This window comes from Parasteatoda tepidariorum, chromosome 1 (assembly GCF_043381705.1).
Source record: "Parasteatoda tepidariorum isolate YZ-2023 chromosome 1, CAS_Ptep_4.0, whole genome shotgun sequence".
Classification (NCBI taxonomy): Eukaryota; Metazoa; Arthropoda; class Arachnida; order Araneae; family Theridiidae; genus Parasteatoda; species Parasteatoda tepidariorum.
The window spans coordinates 63,616,113-63,632,398 of NC_092204.1; the positions used below are offsets into that span (position 1 = coordinate 63,616,113).

Genomic DNA, 16,286 nt, shown 5'->3' on the forward strand with positions numbered 1-16,286 from the left:
TATATATATATATAAAACAAAATTAAGAATTAAACTAATTATGTAATTAAGAAACTTACAACTTCAACAAATTAATAACAGTGGATAATTTTTAAAACAATTGTGCAAATGAAAATTTAAATGGGAAGAAAACTATTTCTAAAGCTATTATGTTTTTAAGATTTAAAAATGCTTTCAATTTTTCAACAAAATCTGAACAAATGTGAAAGTAATCAGGTATAGTATTCCTTTCATAGTATGAAAGGATCATTATTTATGAAAGAAAAGAAACTCGTAGAAATTAATGAAGTCGAAATTTAAATTAATAGAATATGCTTTTGAATTACACTTTAAAAGTATAATCCCATCAAACAGAAATATTTAAATTCATTGATAAAATTGGAAGATGTTTAAAAAAGTTATTTTCACTAAAAAACGCATGATTTTATACGTTTCATTTATCAAATTACTAGCAACTGCTTCAATAAACGCGAAGTATTAATTGAAATTCGTAAAACTGAAAGCATTATTCCCTTTATTATGCAGTTTATTTTAAATGAAACAACTTGAAAAAATAAAAAAAGCATGATTTTTAATTGGAAACCTTATTTGACGGTATCTTGATAATTATTAGTAAAAAATGCTTTTTGAGTTATTTCTACCATAAAGATGGGTGGAATAAACAGGAAGACGATCATTATGTTTTGTTTTTGCTTTTTGTGACCTTATTTAAAACAGACGTTTCTTTGTGATGTTGCATCTCATTAAAGCGGGCATTTAAAAAAAATGAAAAACAAATGAATTGAGATAACGAAAGTGCATTTTCGTTTTTTTTATTAAAAGTTTTTTTTCTAGGAGTGGAGAAAGGAAATTATTTTTTTTAGCATTTTAAATATTAAATATTAGGCGCTATTAAGTTTCCTTTCATTCATTTTCAAAAATTAATTACTTCCTTCATATTTTTAATGACTAAAAGTATAGGTATGCATAATATGAAATAGAAATCTGTCGAAAGTCTTCTAAGTTCCCATAACAAATCAATACCAAATCAATTCAATCAGTACTCTGTGGGTACTGATCCAGGAGTTCCTTTGTCTTCTGGATTGGGTTCAAAATTACAAGGCTACGGAGTTGAACTTTGGCAGTCGTAAACTCAAAATTGGGTTATCTGTTCAACGACGATTATAAAATAAAATAACATAAAATATAAAATAGAATATTCTTAGTGATAGACGAGTGATGGGTTAGAGTCCCCCTGCCATTAGGCTAACAGTGCGAAGTTTTCGTGGTTTTCCTCTCCATGTAACGCAAATGCGGGTTAGTTTCATCAAAAAGTCTTCCAGAATATCAATTTTTTTCCAATAATTGATCCAGGATACCCCTTGTCTTCTGGATTGGGTTCAAAAATCAAGGCTACGGAGTTAAACATTAAACCTTTGCGGTCGTATTAAGTTTATACATGCGTGTCATGCTGGTTGGAATTAAGTTTCATTGAACAAGCAGTAATACATAATATGCAAGATAATAAACGAAAAATAGAATTTATTAATTATTTTTTAAACTTTAGATATATGAGCAATTCTACAAATAAACGCCAATTAGGCGGCCAAAAAAAAATTAAATTTGTTTTGGGGGGTACACTATTTCTACATGAATTTTTTTCTTTTTTACACCCTAAACAGGCAAGAAAAAATCGTGAACATGGAAATTTTTCTTTGTGACATACTTTAAATGTCACATACTCTTTCTGACATACTCAGATAAATCTGAGCCATTTATTCAGATAAAAAGATTTTTACATAAATATAATGTTATTATAATGTCTCTCTGACATGTATTTATAGAGATTTCGTACTATAAGATTATATTTTAGTATAAAAAACAAAAATAAAAAAATTTAATCAAAGTTCCTAAATTGAAAAAATCGGGAAAAATTTAAAATTGGTATTTTGACATTTAAAGTATGTCACAAAGAAATAATTTCATGTTTAATATTTTTTCCTGCTTTTTTAGGGTGTAAAAAAAGGAAAATTCATGCAGAAATAGCATGCCCCCCCCAAAAAAAAAACATTTAATTTTTGCTTGGCCGCCTAATTTGCGTTTATTTGCAGAATTGCAAATATCGTCGCTTTGAAACTAACCGTAGTAAATCGAAAAATGAGATATTTGGGTCATTTTGTGTAAAAAAAAATCACCCTTTTAGAGAAACAAAGTGTTATCTTCATAGTTCCATAAAATTAATTAAGAGAGCAGATAAATCGTTATCGCATAGGCGCGATTAGCATTAGCGCGGAAAGTTAGAAATTGCTCTCCTGAAAAACTTGCTTTTTTGAGTTACCACGGTTTAGTTTCAAAGTGACGATATGAGCAATTCTACAAATAAACGCCAATTTTTATGCTAAAATATAATATTATAGTATGAAATCTCTATATATACATGTTAGAGAGACATAATAATATTATATTTATGTAAAAATCTTTTCATCTGAATAAATGGCTCAGATTTATCTGAGTATGTCAGAAAGAGTATGTGACATTTGAAGTATGTCACAAAGAAAATATATCATGTTCACGATTTTTTCTTGCCTGTTTAGGGTGTAAAAAAGACGAAAATTCATGTAGAAATAGTGTGCCCCCCAAAAATTTTTAAATTTTTTTTTGGCCGCCTAATTGGCGTTTATTTGTAGAATTGCTCATATGTAACACAATAATATGTTTTAATTTTTTGTAAAAATTATATTTTATAGTTCTCAATCGTGTGGTATCCTTCAAAGCAGTCTCCAAAGTGAAGCTCTTGTTTTCGAGAACATGAATCGCAAAAATGATTAGTTAGGCGTCTTCCGCCTTTAATTTTTCTGTTTGAACATACAGAACACTTTTTATTCATGTACACAGTGCCGCAAAATATGTAATTTGCGATTAAGATGTGGCTAACATAGTTGCTGTGGTGGCTGAGAGCAGACATACTACTGGAACGGTAAAAAAGCGTTCGCGGCTGAGAGTAGACATACGACCAAAGGGTGAATAGTAGTAAACTCAAAAAATTGGGTCGGCTATTCAATGGCGATAAAATAAAAATATGCAGAATACGTAAAAATACTCAAAACTAATCAAATAAAAATATTTAAAACTGTTAAATGTTACAAATACACCGGGTGTGTCTTAATGGCTGCTCTTAATATATATTTTTAGAATATTTTTTAAAAATGAATAAAAAAAGTACACGCATTAGTGTATTGTGATCGTGAGTAGTCCTAAGTGATAAAAAATAATGCTATCTGTATCCGATGAATCAATACTGGGAAAAATGAAATTAAAAACAGTATTTTTTTTGTACTGGAGGAAGTTGAAAGATAATTGTACGAAATACTCTCAAATTTTATCAAAGAAACTTGTTTTGATGTTTTTCACCCTTTAAGTAAATACTTTTTTAACTTTATTTTTGACAATACTTCAAAATTAGTTAAAACATTATTATGTTAATAATTGTTAATTAATAACATTGTATTAAAATAAGAGAGATATTTGAAACAAAAATTTAAACGGATAGTTCCCTTATTTATATTTTAAAAATGCTTAGAGAACTTTTATAAAAAACTGTGTTTTAATTCATTAATTATGTGTCAACAAAAAATTATTGTTTTACAAAAATATGGTTTTATTTTTCAATTATTATTTCTATCATTATTCAACCTATCAGAGAAACTGTGAAAGGTGATATTTGTAATTAAATTGTGTTTTTTAAGCTTTAATAATGTATTTTTTCAAAATTAAAACTTTTAAATACTGAGTATATAATTAATAACACAAAAAGACTTTTTTTTCTATAGCAAAATATTATCCAACTTCGCGAAAGCGCACGGAAATGATTATAAAGATAAGTCATGCTTTTTTACGATTCGGAGAGTGAAAAAGAAAAAAAAAAGTTTTCAGATACAATAGAAATCCGTCTGAAGGAAAATCGATAACGTCATTTTTATTCAAATATTTGAGTTAATAAAGACGAAGGAAATACAATTTAATTAAAGTTCATAGAAAATGAATTGTTCTCTAAGGAAAATATCATTATTCGTTACAAATAACATTGTATTAATTTAATTTTCAACTCTTAAGAATGCATAAACCTTCTATTAAAGCTTTCATTTCTAAAATTGGAAGTTTATCTTTTTTTTTTAGAGAAATCAAAACAAGTAAAACATATAGATAGTATCCGTCGTCTGTTTAGTTAATTTCATTTTAAATGATTTTATTGTAACGTCATACGTTCCAATTAGAAGCTGATGAAAGATTATAACGCTGGAGGGAAGATTATGGTTTGTTATATAAAAATATGAGTTTTCAGTATCTTTAAAAAGGGGATGAAATAATCTGAAACTGTTTTTCACATTTTTCCAATTATAAAGCAAGTAAAAGTGGTGTAAAATGTTTTATATTATTTTTCTCCCGTTTTTTAATAATCGAAATTGTAATTTTGATGATGCTATCAAATAGAGTTTGATATTTATTTTATTTCGTTGACAGTGAGCTTTTCTTCTGGACATAACTCAAAATACGCATTTAAGAGTATGGACACAGCTCAAAATGCGAAAAAAATGAACGCAGATCAAAATGGTGCTTAAGAAAATGGATTAGCATTTGGTTCCATTTCTTTTAACTTTCCCTACATAAATTGTTCCCTTTTTTTAAAGAAAAAACTAATCGATCCAAATAAATTCGTAATGTGAAATCTTTCATTTGTAAACTACTTGAAGTTTTTTTTAATTTCGTAAGGATCGATCTACTCCCTATATTGAATAGTATTTCTAGAAAGGAAAAATATTGTTGTTTTTATCTTTTTAAAAATTATTTGCACATTTATAGTCAGTATAAAACTCCAGTGTTATTATTTATTTTGCTTTTACATGGGACACAGTGGACCACCATTCAATGTGCCTATAAGTACAATTTTTAATGGAGCATTCATTTTAATTAAATTTACATATATAAATAAAATGTAAAGTTTTAATACTAAAAGTAATAAATGAAAATAATAAATATCTCAATATTATGATAAAATAGTAAATTTTTGAAAATGATAAATTTCTAAAAATAATAAATATTTGAATAAAAGTATAATTACTACTGAAACATAAGAATTCTACATTAACAAACGAATAAAAATAGTATAATAAATTTATATAGATATAAATAATTAAAATTTTTTGTATAATTTATTATTATTTATTATATTATTATTATATTGTAATTTAATAATATTGTTGCGGTTCTTTCTATTCTCGTGTCCTCGGAAAATTCAAGGATGTCATTTTCTTGTAAGTCTTTAAATATTTCATTAAAAAATTTTAGAATTCTCTGTTTTTGATTTTTTTTCGCTTAATAAAATTTCTTAGCTTCATTTTAATTGAATATTTTGACTTTTTTCACTTTTTGGAAATTTTGTTTCGTAAAATACTCATTTGACTAGAATAGTTAAATAAATAAATTAATGTTGACTAAATGTAAGCCATAAAGGTTGGTACCCTGAGATGTGAACCACTGTACCCCATACTCCCTTACTTTATTTGTAGGTTTTTTCTGAAGTATTTTTATATGTTTTCTCTTGTTTTTTGTAACCAAATTTGAAATTAAAAATAAAAACTTTTAATGTACCGAAAATATTAAACTTTGAAAGCTGTTTTATTTGAGAAAAAAATTACAAAGAGCCAATTTTGATACTTATATAAGAGATTGTAATTTACAAAAACAAAAATATTAATCTAAACAATACACTTAAATTAAAAAGTAGTTTGTAATGTTCATACTTTCTTAAGATAATTATACAGACGTATGAACTTCAATTTGATATTTATTTTTAAACATTTAATTATAAACAGTAATTTTTTTGGTTGCACTGCACTAATTCGTGGTCAAGATTTAATACCATCTTAATTGTAATTATCGACATGATTACTAATGGCACTAATACATTTATACTTACTTATATATATATACTCACTTATACATTTATACTACTTATGGCAAATTAATATCAGAATAATACAAATAATTTTTTTGCCCCGCTTTAAATTATTAATTTGCAGAATTAATACTTGTTACTCATTCTTTTTTCGTTATCCGTTGCTCTTTTCAAAAGTTTTATATTATTGTATTTATTGAAAAATGATTTAGAAGTTTAATTCACAACAAGATGGTTAAGTATACATATTATTCAATGTTGAATTCATATTTATAGAAACACGCTTGAAAAGTGCAGTAGCAATAAAAAAAACGTGGTGTCATATTCACTATCTATCTTAATAAGCAAACAAACCCTACAGGAAGTCTTGCTGTCCTCCGCTGACATCATAGCAGAACTTGACTATTTTTTTATACTCTTTCCTCTTGATACATTACTCTATTGTAACGGATTAATGGGTCTTCAATGAATATAAACATCCTAATTTCAGATAGTTAGTGCTTCGACGCATAGTGCATCCAAAAGCAGATCAACCGCTTCCACTTGCAAGTGAATTTTTTGCCATCGAAAACAAGTAATAATATAAGACAATAAATCGAAAGATAATGTGAAAAAAAATTAGAAATCAATACAAGCAAATCTTTTACTAGAAGTTGAAACAACCTCTGCAAATATTGCCCCCTATTGTTGAGATCACGAAACACGGTTGAGTAAGTCAATGCCAAGGCTGAACTAAATCAGTAACTTAACAGCGGGAGGTTTCATGCTAAAACGGACTGTCACAATAACAATGTTTCTTTGATAAGGTGGGAAACGGCTTCCGTGTAAATGGTAATGGTTAAAGCCCCACTTCTACGCTTGGTCAATATATCTGGACAAAGCTAATTTATGAACTGAGAATTTTGCTTTAAAATATAAAATATGACTACTAGCATATTTCAATTTAGCTTTAAAAAAATCCAAGGAGAATTTAAGACCTTAAATTATAAATATTTTCATAAGCTAGAAATGACTCTTTATTTCACTATTATAACAATAAAGTTAATGAAAATATTTAAAGTAATAAAAAAGACCATGAAAAAACAAACATTGTTTTATTTAAAAATAGCTATTGTATTAAATAATTTCTAAGGCGCAGCATTTAATATCTAATCTTAATAGGGTCTTGCACATTGACGCAAAGCAAATGACGGAACTGTTTTTCCACACGAAAACGTCCCAAATGAACAATAAAAACAATGCTCTTCGCAATATTATAATATCAATTAAGTTTTTTTCCTCCTTTTTCTTGGTATGCCTGTTTAGGCAGTGGGGGTGTGATTGTTTCTGTTTTTCAGTGGCGCCATCTATGGCCAGGAATTCGACTTCTGCCACGCCATTCGCACAATCTCAGCCCTTTTATAGGGCGGGTCACATTCACACACAAAAGAGAAAGGACATAGCACAGAGGGAGGAAGAAACATCCATGCCTTGCCCGGGATTCGAACCCAGGACCTTTCTGATGCAAGAACAGTTCCCTGCCCCCTACACAGGCCAGTCGGCATCAATTAAGTTAAATTCTTAAGTATGATTTCTCTTTTTCTTTTGTTTCCAAGGCAACTAAAACACGTTTCTTAAAGTCAAAATTTAATACCATGTTATGTGACGTAAGCGATTACTAATGACGTAGCCACTTACATTACTAAAGTTGAGAGGTTTTAATTACTGAAAAATCTAGGTAATGAGAAAGCTTGTATACAGACGGTTATATTCAATGTTGTTGTTGTTGTTACTTTACGTCGCACTAGAGCTGCACAATGGGCTATTGGCGACGGTCTGGGAAACATCCCGGAGGATGATCCGAAGACATGCCATCACAATTTTGATCCTCTGCGGAAGGGATGGCACCCCCGCTTCGGTAGCCCGACGACCTGCGCGCGAAGTCGAGCACTTTACGGTAGCACAGTTTAACGAGGACCAATACCGCACACCCTTGGTCCCTACGCAGACTGATCCAAGTGGTCACCCACCCGCACACTGACCGTAGCCAGTGATGCTTGACTTCGGTGATCTGCTGGGAACCGTGTCTTAACGATCAGTCCACTGCGGGACTCGGTTATATTCAAGTTCAGTCTTGGATATATCTTTCAAAATAAAATTCGTTAACGTCTTCCCTCCCTCTTACGTCGTATCTCTATCCCTGTTGATTTTACTTGTGTTAACATAGCATAGGAAACCAAAAGTCAATAATTAATAAATCTGCTCTATAGACTATTACTATGACTCACTTCTGATTTAATATAGTTAAAAGCTAATAAATCACTGTTATTACGAAATATTTCACACATAAAATTTATTTACGGTTCTTTGACAGATTTACAAACTATAGTTTCAGACAAAAATAAACACTTTGCAATAAAATCGAATAATATTTTCTATCAAATTTAAGCTTTCAAATTTAATTTACCTTCATTATTTTGGAAACACATTCAGAAAATTTTCATTTATAATAATATCACGTCAGGCCATTGAAGCGTCTCAACGATTTAAACAAAAGAAATAACTTTTTGAACGCTTCTGATAATCTCTAAAACACTTTTCGAACACTCCACACTCGAAATGCTGCTCACGATCGCACGGAAATGTAATGTTTCAATCCCATATCGTGACTTAAATCCATTAGAAAACTTAATCGAGTTGTTTGTGGATGAAGCGGTTACAAATACACTGATGAATGGAGACTTTTTAATACCACGCCATGAGACTCTTCCCAGACACGTGCATGATCGTGATATCAAGTCATTTTGCCGGAATTTCCAGAAGAAAAGAAGGAGAAATAATTCTTTTTTCTTCTTTGATTTTCTTAAGGAAAGATAAACCACGGAATCATAAAAGTTTTTTTTTTATTAAATCTACTAAACTTTATTAAATTATTCTAAATACAATTAGAAGTTTGTTGATGGAGAATGTTTTAAAAGTGCGAAATGTACACCTGCAGCGTTAAATATTTAACAATACGGTTAAATTTTAGAAGTGTTAAATACAAATTTAAAGGTAACATGTATTTAATTTATCTAAACTTACACAGAATGGGAAAATAGTGGATAGTTTATGCCTTTTATCATTAATAAAGAAAAAGAGCTAAGCAGCAAAACAGCTAGTAATTTTATGCTCGGAGAAAAAAAAATTCTTTTAAAATTATCTCACTGTATGGTTATGACATTTCTGATAAAATAAACTATAATGCTTGTTAATAAGACCAAAATACTCCGCAGAGGATCAAAATTGTGATGGCATGTCTTCGGATCATCCTCCGGGGTGTTTCCCAGACCGTCGCCAATAGCCCATTGTGCAGCTCTAGTGCGACGTAAATTAACAACAACAACAACTACATAATACCAATTCTGGAAATTATGGTTTTCAAAATAATAGTTCTTATTGCCATTTGATCAGTAAAAAATACAAATCTGAAAAGAAAATTAAGTCGAATAAATAGTTTTTATACTATGCTCTACAGTATCATGATAAAGTTACCAAATTTTACCGTAGTTACGAAATTTTAGCTCATATTATAAACTATATTTTGTGGTTAATTTTGCCAAAATCATTACCAAAGCACTCCGGTAAATTTACCATTGCTATGGCAATACCAGAAGCTCAGTAATTTTTACCGAAGCGCTTTGGTTATGATTTTGGTAAAATTAACAATAAAATATGATTTTGAAATATATAGTAAAATGAGATAGATTTGTCATGATACTGTGGAGTATGGTATAAATTTTGGTACTCACATAGAGCCAGAAAACTGGTAAATTCCATCATATTCTTGCAAATCTGATCTTACATTTGTCTCAGACAAAAAACAATTAATAGCTAATTGAAAAATTAACAATTTAATAGATATATAAAATTTAAAAATATTTTCGACTTAAAATGTTGGCAGAAAGATATTTTCCTAATTTGAGTACCAAAAAAGGAATATTATTCTTCTGTCCTAAGAACAAATTTTGAGCTACCCATTTACGAAAACTGGAATCTAAAGAAATATTCTCTACGAATCACCAGAGGAAAATAATAGGTTCTAGGTGGTAGGTGTTCTATTTGAATTTCTTAAATGCATAGAATGCATGAAGAAAAGATTTAAAAACCTTTCACTTAAACTTTATGTCATACTCTTATTAAACTTCTCAAAATTTTCTCTCCAAGAAATGAAATCTCAGTGTGAAACAGTTTAACAGTACGGCGAAGATATGTATTCCTGATTGCTGTACAAGATAAAATGAAACAACTTAGAAAAAAGGCAGTAAGTTCGGTTGACTGCAATGCTTCTTTAAAGCCTGACCGCTTTACATATCGGACTATATTTTAATGTAACTAACGGCCAGAACTTATCTTAGAAGGAATGCTATTCAGTATTGCAAATACCATTTCTTTTTACAAATAGCCGTCCAAAATGAAAATTTATTAATCGATATTATTGAAAATTTAACACTTTAATCTATGTCGAGAAAAGTTTAATAATTTTTCTTAAATTCTATAACTGTAGTGCATTGATCATAAGCTTTTCATTTTAATATGTGATTGAAATGTGCCCTTCTGATTGTTTCTCCTTGTGAGCTTTTGTTTGTGTCCTATAAGCGTTTAAACATATTAGCTATTGTTTGGTCATAAATCAAGCTGGAGAATTGATAATTTTTAAAGCAAATTTTAAGCATTTGGAATTTATATGTTCAGAAATGATAAATCCCAATTTACTGTATTGATTTAAATATTGGAAATATTATTAAAGTTTCTTTTTTTTTTGAAAACGACAAATTAGGCAGTATTTTTTCACATATATGAAAATAATTAAGCTCAATTATCAATTATTTCTTATTTTTACAACCCTAAACGATGAGGTAGGGGAGAAAATTTTCCTATATAATTACAAAACTGAATTTTTTTCTAATAAGAGTGTATATATTTAGACGAAACTTGCCTTACACTTATGGATAACTGTAAGGTTATTCATGAAATTAGCATTAAGGGAAAACGTCGTATTATATGAAAAAAGAGCTATTAAAGAACAGCTTTCAGGTTTTGCAATTCATGACACTTAAATTTTATAATTTTTACACATTTTGTATGGATGTAAATATTTAGGTTTTTATGCCTACAGAAAATTATTCATGTCCAATCGCAAATCACACAAAAGTTTATACACACAAAGAGAGATTTGAGATGTAAAAAAAATTAATTTATGTTCAAACATACAGATTTCTACAAATTTAAATTTACATAAAAACATGATTTTTTGTCCAAATAATCACTGAAGTTATGCCAGATGGGAGAGGAAAATAAATTTTATAGAATCAATTTTAAAACATACAAAGGACTATTTTAAAACATGCATAGTAACTATTTTGAAATAGATATTGGCGTCGTAAGTTTTCCATAAATTGAAATAGCGATTTGTTAACAATTACAATTCGTGATTATTTAAAGCGACATTTGTCATTATTTAAAGAATTTATTCAATTTCTATTTTTAAATCAAAATTAATTTGAAGCTAAAAATTACGTCAAAGCTAAAACTTTGAAAGGATTAAAAAAATGTTTGCGAATTTAAGCCGGAAGGAAATTGGTTAAAGATTGCTTATTTTTCTCATTTTAAAAACTAAGCATTTTTGATTTAAAAAATAAAATAAAATTGGACGCTTAAAATGATTTGAACAATTTTAAAATACTTTTTTAAACATAATATCTTTTATAAAAATTCCCCGGGAGCAAAATTAATTTTATTTAAAATCAGCATTCACAAAAACATTTTTAAGCATTACAAAACTTTTAAACGTTAATATTGTAAAACATTTAAAAAAAGTAAGCATTGTTTCTCAACAATGTATACTCAAAAATTAAAAAAAAAAATTTCCTTCATGTAATGAAAAATCGATAATCAACGTTATTAAAATGACCATTATTAAGGAAGAATAAAAGTAAAAGGAGTCATTATTTTTCTTATAAAAAATGTCCTGCTTGTAAGACAAGTTTGACCTTTACTTAGTCATGTCTAAGTAAAAGAAATCAATATTGTAAATCGCCGACTAAGATAAATCCATTATTGGTTGGCACGACTTTGCTTTCAATTAAAGATGTTTAAAAATATTCTTTCGTAATTAGGTTCAAAAAGAAGATAGAATAAAATTTGTTCTAAATTTGATAAATGATGACACAGAAGCCAGTCGAGAAACACGGTAATTATCGGTGAAATATGACATTAAATGGATAACTGTATGTTAGGAATGACATTCTTTAGTGTACTATCCTTACGTTAAGTTTTTAAAAAAATGCGTTAATCGCTTTAAAGACACGTTTTTCTAATTAAGTCTTATGTATATCTTCTGTGAGTTCTTCTTTTTCAATTTTATGCACATCTAAATAATGCGTGTTAAGTGTTCACAGCTCGAAATGTGTATTTAAAATAATGGGGATAGCTTAAAATAAGTATTTAAAAAATGGGCACAACTCAAAAAACATATTGAAGAAAATGAACAAAACTCAAAATGATTATTTAAGAAAATGGAAACATGCGTAAATATCATTTTGTGTATATAAAAAATTGGATATGCCTAAAAATATGGGTTAAAAAAAAGAACATATTTCAAAATGCGTATTTAAAAAAATATACACGACACGAAATGCGCCATTTCGATGTTAAACCCAAATTTGAAAAACGGAACCAGGGTATTAGCTTACTTTTTTAAACACGATGTAAGCATAATTATTACGGAGCGAAATACCTGACTCCGGGTCTGGGCACACAGTAAAATTTTTTGGATCAAATTACGGTTAAAAGTACCGCCACTGAGGGTGCCGGTACTTTTTACGGTAAAAACCATTTTTTTTACAGGAAGATGTTAGTTTAAATATCTATTAGAACTAATTATATCTAACTAACTAATAACTAACTAATAAACTTATAACTAACTAATTATATAATATCTATTAGACACTAATCCCATTATGGCGACCTAAATTTAGTCATTTGATTTAAAAAATTTTTTTAGCGGAATAATTTAAACTACAGGGTGTTCCAAAATTATCTTTACATCACCTGGCTTGAAATTGATTACAGACTGGAAGTGCTTAGGGCCACCAATGGTGCGCATGTTGAAGTGTACTAAACAAAACTTTATTAGTTGCAGTAATACATGCAAAAGACAGAATATAAATATCTTGTTTATTTTCGAAGTTATGAATTTTTGAAGTTGTAAAGAGAATTTTGGAACACCCTGTATTATTTCTTTTCGTGTTATCACAAAATAAATATGAAAAATATTGAATTGCTTTGAATGAAGGAAATTTAATCCTAAGTCATACACGTTCGTAATTTATGGTCATAATATGTGTAATTTTCTTTTCAAAGGCTACAATAAACTTATTAATATTACTTTTCTTATTTGAAAATTAAGTTCACATTTTTGTGAAATGTCAATCCTCTTGTGCGCTTTATTTTCAAGTTCATGAAGAAATAAAAATTTTCGTAAAATTACCGTACTCTATGGTTATGACAGTTCTGGTAAAAATCCTTGTAATTTTGGTTAAAAAAAATACAAAGTACACGGTATTTAAACCATTTATTTTGTAATTTTTCCGTCCACATGGTAACGGTTTACTGGAATTTCTGCTTTTCAATACTATAGTTTCTATTGCCACAAATTTAGTAAAAAAATAATACTAGAAAGTTAATTTAACCAAATAAATAGCTTTTATAACATTTTCTAAGGTATCAGGATAAAACTACCATGCTTCCACAATTTGGTGCGTCCACGGTGCTACACACACAGTAAATTTTACCATATTCTGATAGTGTCGACCATATTTTTCTTCTTCTCAGTGTTGAAAGATGTACTCTTCGCAGTTATTTTAACATATTTATTTATCAAAAACTGTAGCCCCGAATTAGCATATTATTTTAAAGGTTACTTTAACGTATGTACTATTAAAGTAACAAAAGTTCTATTTTTGCCAACTTTTCTGCCAGTTATGAGACTTTCTTTAACTTAAAGCGCTGTTTTGTTGAAATTTATCAAATATTTTCTTTATCTATGAGTTAACATAAATGATTGTGCACTCTTGATCTAACGACCCCCCCCCCATAAAAACATCCGTTTTTGTCCGGACGTCGAGCCTCGATTGTATGTTTATTCATATACAAAAAGAATATCGTTTGTTTCAAAAGTGTTACCCATAAAATTTTGTTTTTCATAAAAATATTTCTGGAGATGTCGGGAAACACAAATAGAATATATTAAAAACAAATTTATATTACAAGACATTTTACCTGTCAGAACTTTTATAATGTACATTATCCTTTTATAACTGAATGGGTTAATGTTGGATCAGGGATAAACAATTAACGGTATTAATGGCGTGACTGATTAAGCATTTTTATAAGTCGACATGAATTATTTTTATTCTTACACAAACTGAATATTGTTTATTACCAAAGTCTAAATTCTTAAGCCATAAAATTTTGTTTTTGATAAAAAACATTTCTGGATATATTTACGCTGGGAAACACAAATATAGTATATTAAAAACAAATTAATTGCAAGACATTTTACCTGTCAGAACTTTTATAATGTACATTACCCTTTTATAACTGAATGGGTTAATGTGTATAGTGGATCAGGGATAAACAATTAACGGTATTAATGACGTGCCTGAATGTAAGCAGATCATAGCTGAATCTATTATGGAGATGGACAGGAGAGAGATCTGATAAACTATTGTCAGCCACCATCATTTACCCTTTTGTGATTCTTGGTTCATGATAATGCATTTCAAACAAGATTCAGAATGCGAGAATGAATGATCTTATGAAGATTAAGAATGGCTTTCACAATCATTTAAATTATTTGAAAGCGAAAAGGGTGAGCACAAATTTCGATTATCAAAAACGAAGCCTGAATTAATGGCATATCGAAAGTTTTGAAAGCCGCTTTAATAAAAGCGTTGATTAATTTCTCAAATTAGTAAATTTTATTTATGAGTAAATATAAAGAATATTGAAGTTGGTGATGATGGAAATTATTATGCAGTTCTGAAAAAATAATTAAGGTTAAATTTTGTTAGCATTGGAAACTAGTCAAAACGTTCAATGATGCATCCGTTAAATCCGAATCGGCGGAAATTGTTAAAAGTAGAAGTTTTAATATGTAAAAGTAAACTAGAAAATGAATGCTTAAAATGTGTTTATTGTATTTTATTTACTCTGCAAAGAAAAATATAAAAGCTTTGTTTATGATTTCTTTTCATGTTTCGGCAATTGCACGATGTAGAGACACATAAACACATTATCACTAACACTTCGACATCAATATGTTACATAAGTTATTTGAATATTAAACAAACTATTTATCAAAAAGTTTCCAATTTTCTCATTATACTATAAATCTCGTTAAAACAAGGCTCTCAAAAACTTTTTTAAATTGTATAAATTTATTTTGTTCTAACAATATTACTATTAAAATTCGTACAACAATTAATATACTGCAATAGTTTTAATTTCGTAAAAAATAGGTTGACTTAAAAATACTTCTAAACTGAGTGTTATAAATATTTATTTAAGTATATTTGTTTATTATATTATATTATATATTATATATTATATATTATTAATCATAAATCAACTAAACCTGGAGGGAAGTAAACTTTATATACTTCCGGTCCGTGTTAAACACTGAAAGAAAAAAAATCAACTTAATAGTGTTAACACTTTTCGTGATTTATGTTAGTATTTTACTGATCTTTAAGAGTTACATTCAACTCAAATATGTAAGGAAAAAACTAAGCCTTTGTAAAATTTCCTTCTTCAGAATTTTTAAAAATGTGGTTTGTTATATTATTATTACTGAAATTAATTTCTTAACTGAATTAAAAGTTATCTGCTCGTGGCGAAATTTCACAATAAGCTCCAGCATTAACCCCACGCATCTTGTGAAACGATTCTGCAACAGCTCAAAATCGCATTTTTTTTTCAAGTTTTAAACAAGCAAATGAAGGTTTTGAGGTTAGACACTTAGGCAAAGTACCTTTTACGATATTTAGCAATGAAAACCTTTTATGGTGCACAAGTTGCGCATGTGATGACACTGTGGTGCCACTGGGAGTGCGATGCTTCATTTTTTCTAGTTCGAAACAAGCAACGTTTTAAAATTCAAAACGGGAGTAACTTACAGGATTGCCACTCCACAGGTTGCCCCCAACTCCGAACTCTGGCCACCCTTTTGTATGGTGAGAGTGTATTTCTATTTAAGCAGAGGTGCCAGCTGTTGCGATGTACCCGTTATTGTCACTGTCAAGGTTAAGTAATAAAAATTACAATTTTT

The 16,286-nt window shown here is 28.7% G+C and overlaps 1 protein-coding gene across 3 annotated transcripts in view; it reads right to left on the reverse strand.

The window, feature by feature from the left end:
- LOC107455815 (FERM and PDZ domain-containing protein 4) overlaps positions 1–16,286 on the reverse strand; it is a 404,769-nt gene that overhangs the window by 45,698 nt on the left and 342,785 nt on the right. The gene's annotated exons all lie outside the window — the stretch shown is intronic.